We start from the raw sequence: 6,943 nt of genomic DNA on the forward strand, positions 1-6,943 counted from the left end.
GGGGGGGGGGGACTCCAACAATAATGACAACGCCAACAATATCAACAACACTAACAATGACAATAAAAAAACAATAAAAATTATACCAATAAAAAAAAAGACAGACCAAAAAAAAAAAACCCAAAACACTACAAAGCAGCCTACTCACTCCCATAAAAACAAAAAGAAACAAAAAGCAAAAGAAATAAACAAAACAAAATCAAAACCGAAAAGCCATATTAAAAACTCAATCAAAAACTTAATTAATTAAAAGTAGTGTTTAAAGAATGAAAAGAATGCGACGGAGTCCTACAGTCTGTGTCAACTGTATTTAATAGTCAAAATTATTTGGTGTGTAAATTAAAATTACATATTGTCACTGTTGTCAAACAGAATCGAGCGAATCTAGGATCAACGGCATTCCAGCCGTGACAGACACGTCTTTTTGTATATCTTGGGGTATATTATAAAGGCAGTGCCCCAGCGTAGCTGCAGCTCAATGACTGACAGAAGAAAAATATGAAGTTGTACAGGCAGACGGGACCTAGAATGGTTAATTTTAGGCTCATTGTCTCGTCCAGCTATGATCACGTGACAGCTGTAGATGGTGGTTGGTCAAATGTTAATTTTCGTCGGTTTCGCAAAGTTTCAGAGGAGTATCAGCTCGTCTCCTTTATAGGCATATCATATTCAGGACTGGGTTGACCTTACTATGTGTTTATCCATTTTTAGCATTCTACTGTGTCAAATAAAGATGATTTAACTGCATTTTCTAGCAGGTCGAGTTATCATATAGTGGTTCTTAGCTCGGAACAATAACTAGCTTCTCTGATCGAGTCCAACCCATTTGCTTGCCGCCATTATGGCGACCAGAAAAATTTACACACAAAAGAAACGGTTGGATGCTGGAAAGTGCATTCTTTCCTAACCGTTCTACAGCACTTCAAATGAAGATTAATTAATGTATGTCAGTGGAGCTACAGTAAAACTACAAGTTTGTGGATTGCTAAATGGCACAATTTAGCTGATCTATTCAAAGACCGACGAACGTTAAGAAAAATCCAAAATCGGAAAAGAAATGTATGGGCCTCTGTCGCCGTCAATATGTCTTCTAAAAGGAAGGGCATGAGCTAAAATAAATTTAGCTGCTTACTGGGTAGGGTAAAATAGGTTCAAGCCCTTTATTATTATTATTATTATTATTATTATTATTATTATTATTATTATTATTATTATTATTATTATAGACGCCGCACAGTATAAAATATCATGAGGTTGTTGATTGAAGATATTGTGTCTACCGGGATTTTGTACTGTTTGTCAAGTCGCAACAAGGATCTCAGACAAACAGTACTTTACGCAATATGCGTGCAGTTCCAAGTAATTATTATTATTATTATTATTATTATTATTATTATTATTATTATTATTAGTTGTTGCTGTTGTTGTAATTGTTGTTGTAGTCGTAGTAGCATCTACATAAATTTAAGCATAAACTTTCATAATGTGTTAAATAAGAATGAAATGCAAGCACATTCTTTTATGCTAGAACCTCCTTCAAAATGTCCCCTAGTACTTACACCTCTTTGCGTTTATATGTTCAAATAACTTTAGAGTCGAATTTCGTCTTTCATCTTTCCAGCGGTCAATAAAACAATTACTATGAAACATTGAGCTTGATTATATCGCCTATACTCCGAAATGTCTAAGGCATTGCAGTAGAAAATATTCGAAGTCAACACTTATTTAAAACTTAATTGAGCAGATGTGAAATTAAGACGTAACTGTAGAAATTGTATATCCAAAATAATTATTAAGCGTCCGAAAATAGTTGACGTCATACCTCTTTGTCTCTTAACGAGATAAACACTCAAATCTGGTCGAGACTTAACTTTCTATTATTATAATTCCTTTCGTATGAAACGTGTTTTATAAGAAATATTTACTGGACTGCAGGATTTGATTAGTGCTTTGTATTAAGCTTCCCTAGTACATAGCTGGTATTATTTATTTTTTCGAGCTCAGAAGGATGAAAGACAAAGTTAATCTGGGCACGCAAAGGTCGTAACTAAGCGGGTGAGCTGGCAGAAACGTTAGCACGCCGGGCGATACACTTAGCGGTATTTCGTCTGCCGTTACGTTCTGAGTTCAAATTCCGCCGAGGTCGACTTTGCCTTTCATCCTTTCGGGGTCGATAAATTAAGTACCATTTACGCACTGGGGTCGATGTAATCGACTTAATCCCTTTGTCTGTCCTTGTTTGTCCCCTCTATGTTTAGCCCCTTGTGGGCAATAATGAAATAAGAAACGTTAACACGCCGGGCGAAATGCTTAGAGGTATTGTATCTGTCATTACGTTCTGAGTTCAAATTCTGCCGAGATCGACTTTCATCCTTTCAGGGTCGATAAATTAAATACCAGTTGCGTACTGGAGTCGATCTAATCGACTGGCCCCTCCCCCCAAATTTCGGTCCTTGTGCTTCGAGTAGAAAAAAAGGGTCGTAACTAAAAGTAACAGAAAGTAAAGGTCGTACCTAAATACCGTATAAGCATTTTCCCCATGAAATGTAATTTATTTTTACAAGACTCTCAGCTCAAAACTGGTCCAGTCTATCTAAGTGTAAATAGGCACCATTTCAAAAATCCTCCAGTCCATCAAACTATAAATTTGTACTAGTTCAAAAATGGTTGAGTCCATTTAACTGTAAATAGGTACCAGCCCTTAGCTATAAAAGTGACAGTGCCGTATAATTGACAGGCGTTTTAGCATTTTAATCGTGTATTGGTGGTATAATACAGTACACACAGTAATGTGTTATATTATTGTGGTATAAATTCACCAATGATGTAATTGGTTGGGTATTAGACAATCGGTCTTAGTACTGAAGAATTGCATTGTTATAATTCCATAGACAAATGCACAGATATGCTTAATACATTAAATAGGTTTAAGATATATCCTACGAGACAAACTAGTTGCATACTCCTACTGCATGTATCGCCTTTCATCCCCTTACCTCCCAGACCCTTTTCACCCAAAACCGCAACACGGCCTTTTACAGATGTTAAAACTGAACATGCAACACAAAGTTGATCTCTCTACAAAGGTCAAGGATGCTCCCCCTCCATCACACTTTCCTGACAAACTTATAAAACAAAGTTTCGCCATGAATTGTCCAAATCTTCTATGAAAAATTCCAGATTAATTAGCTTAGCATCTGCCTTGCATAATATACTGGAGTCTATGAAGAGAAATGTGCTTGTTATCTACATGCACAACAGCGACCTATTTGCGAAAAAACCAGCGAAGCTGAAGTTGTCTGATAGACACTAAACATACGTATTTGATATTTACTGATTGTAAAAAAAAAAAAAAAAAAAACCCAAAAAAACAACGATTATCGTGGTTCCTCGTTAGAAACATTTTATCAAAGCTTTGGAACTCAGGAGTTGAAGTTTACATAATAAAGTGGCTCAATAACTTCCTAGTGGTAGTCAAAAGGTTTGCGTTGACTGTATACATTGATCATAAACAAAAATAAAGAACTGCATCATACGTGGTTCTATGTTAAACTTAATCATGTTTGCTGCATTCTTAAATATCATTTTGCAAGGTCTTTGCTAATGACGTCAGGATTATAAGCACAAGTAATGAGATTGCCAGAGATTTTGAATAAAATACATTCTTAATAATATTTAAACGTGAGAAAATGTGTCGGTAATAATTATCTAAGGAATATAAGAAAATATAATTGCTAGATTTAAGTGATCTAAGCTATTTTGTATAAAATTATGGGATATATTGTTAAAGATAATGAAGAAGAGAAAATTCATGGTGTAATTACATACACGTGCACTCCAGTTGCTAACAGCTAACTACTTTCTTGGAATATAAATTAACTTAGCAGCGAATGTCTAAAATATTTTCCCAATATATTTTATAATTTCATGGATATTAAATCATTGCGATGGATCACTCAACACTGAGGATTGGGGATTTTTCTAAAACAAAAAAGCAATGAGCAAAGAAACATCCAGATTGATGGTAATATTCGATTGGACCAGGGCGGCGAGCTGGCAGAATCGTTAGGACGCCGGGCGAAATGCTTAGTGATATTTCGTCTGCTGTTACGTTCTGAGTTCAAATTCCGCTGAGGTCGACTTTGCCTTTCATCCTTTCGGGATCGATTAAATAAGTACGAGTTACGCACTGGAATCGCTCTGTGTTTAACCCACCTTTGGGCAATAAAGAAATAAAGAAATAAAGAAATATTTGATTGAACCAGGGCAGCGAGCTAGCAGAATCGTTAGGACGCCGGGCGAAATGCTTAGTGATATTTTGTCTCTCCTTACGTTCTGAGTTCAAATTCCACTGAGGTCGACTTTGCCTTTCATCCTTTCGGGATCGATTAAATAAGTACGAGTTACGCACTGGAATCGCTCTGTGTTTAACCCACCTTTGGGCAATAAAGAAATAAAGAAATATTTGATTGAACCAGGGCAGCGAGAGAGCAGAACCTTTTGCACGCAGAGAAAAATGCTTTGCGGCATTTCGTCCGTCTTTATGTTCTAGGTTCAAATTCCGCCGAGGTCGACTTTACCTTTCATCCTCCCGGGATCGATAAAATAAGTACCTGCTGAGCAGTGGGGTTGATGTAATCGACTTAGCCTCCTCCTCCGAAATTGCTGGCTTTGTGCCAAAATTTAAAACGAATATTTGATCAAGTCGCTGCTCATCACACTTTTCTGTCTGTCTCTTTCTTTCCTTCTCTCTCTCTCCCTCTCTCTCGCTCTCTCTCAGGCACATAGGCATTTACACATACACACGCATATACTCACACACGTATATACACATACATATACCTACACACGTATATACGCATACATATACCTACACAACGTACGCAAAAGAACCTTTACACAATCACAGAGAAAAGCAGCAAAATCTCTTTCACGCTTCACGCCAACATGCTGAAAAATGGCTAATTATAATCGACTTGTTGATACACTATGCCAGAAAAGAACACGATGTGGTTGGCCACGGAAGGAACGGAGATTGAAAGATGAAAATAACTCCACCTGTTTGCAGCACCATGTGGTGGGTGCTCCGGTTGTTACTAAGCAACCACACAGACACACATCAGCACAAATAGGCGGAGAGTGAGGCATGATGAACTCTGTTAGGAGTTTTTCCCGCTGATCTAGAATCTAGAAGCTAAGATTTTCACTCTATGAATCAAAGCCTTAAGGCAGAGAAATACACTTTAGAAAAATCGATATATTTTAAACATCGATTTTCAACAAGACGAATTTTTGGATAAAAAATTTATTGATCAACTCTATTATTTGATTGGTAGTTATTTTAATGACTTCCGGGAGAACGGAATGCAAGATGGACATCGGCACGATTTCGCTTTAGTAGACAAAGGGTCGTAACTAAGTACTCCAATACATTTAATCCGCCACTTTGCTAATTTTATCATTCACCGTCCTTTTTATAGCGATAACAAATTCTTACATTGTAGGCATGGAGGAGGAGAAAGAGAGGAAGGAGGAGTGTAGTTATTAAATATCAGCCTCCAGTACTTCGCTGGTTCTTATTTTATCGACCACTGAAGAATGAATGTCGAAGTTAAGATTTGTTTCCGACGGAAGACATTTTAACCAGCGCTCTACCAATTTCACCGAAACATCGTCCTTAATTTCTAGCGTAGACCCACAGGATAATGACTGTTAATTATATCGATCCTAGTGTACTTGGTTTTATCGACCCCTGGGGAGGTTGAAGAGCAGAGCCGATCTCAGTTGATTTATATTTAGAATTAAAAGAGACACATGGACGAATAAATGCTATTCTATTATTGGCTGGTAAAATTATCTAAAAACCTGAATTCATAGAAAGATATCCATCACGAATACGTTGCTATTCACGCGACATATTTTATATGAAACGGCGATCGGTACTTTTTGATTATCTCACCCCCATTAAAAAATTGCCATTAAAAAATTGGGTTATCTCCCCACTAGAAAATTGAGTTTATGTAGCAACAAGAGATTGGATTAAAAGAGTTAGATCATTTTGACTCAATACTTCAAAACATTGTTGACGTTTGGCTTCGTCAATAGGAATGGTAGGATTTGTTATAAAAATGTTATCAGATTCAGTAAGATGTTTTATCTTTCCACTTTTCATGTTTATTAATTTTTTCATTTTGTTTTTTTTTGTTTTGTTTTATTGAGGGTTAAACAATTTTTTTAGTTGAGGGAGATGACCAAAATTAACGATATTTCTCGTAAAACGGGGAAGATAACCCAACTTTTGAATGGGGATGAGATAACCAAAAGGAACCCGGCGATCTTTCACCAATTGGATCGACAACATTTCGAATTGTTTGTTCTCGTTGATATTGTATCATTAATCGAACAGGTCTCGGTTCAAACACGTTAAAGTCAAGACCATGCCATCTGCTTTTTTTCTCAGCCATAATGCATGAGTAACGCCCTTTCCTTTTTAAAAAGGTCAGGTGTAATTTGAGGGCGATTTAGTTGCTATTTCTTGCAAATCAAGCAACCACTTGAAGGTTCTTGTTGGCTGCTGTTGTTGGCGCTTATATCGATGGTGTCGGTGGCATTCGTGTTTGGCGGTGATGGTGGTGGCAGGGATGAGAACAGTGGTGATAGTGTCGTTGCTGTTGCTGTTGTTGTGGTTGCTGTTGGTAACTGTGATCTTAGAAATGCTGTTGGTGAGGGTGACAGCAGTTGTGGCGATGGTGGTGTCGGTGGCACCGATAATGCTGGCGGTCATTGTGGTGATGCATGTGGCGTTGTTGGTGGAGTCATCTGACCTTGTAGAGGCGTTGGTGGCGATGGTGTTGGTGGTGGGGATAGTGCGGGTAATGGTGTGGGTAGAGGTGACGGTGGTGGTGGTGGTGGTGGTGATAGTGATGGCTTTGGTAGTGGTGAC

Source organism: Octopus bimaculoides, chromosome 10 (genome assembly GCF_001194135.2).
Source record: "Octopus bimaculoides isolate UCB-OBI-ISO-001 chromosome 10, ASM119413v2, whole genome shotgun sequence".
In the NCBI taxonomy this organism is placed as follows: Eukaryota; Metazoa; Mollusca; class Cephalopoda; order Octopoda; family Octopodidae; genus Octopus; species Octopus bimaculoides.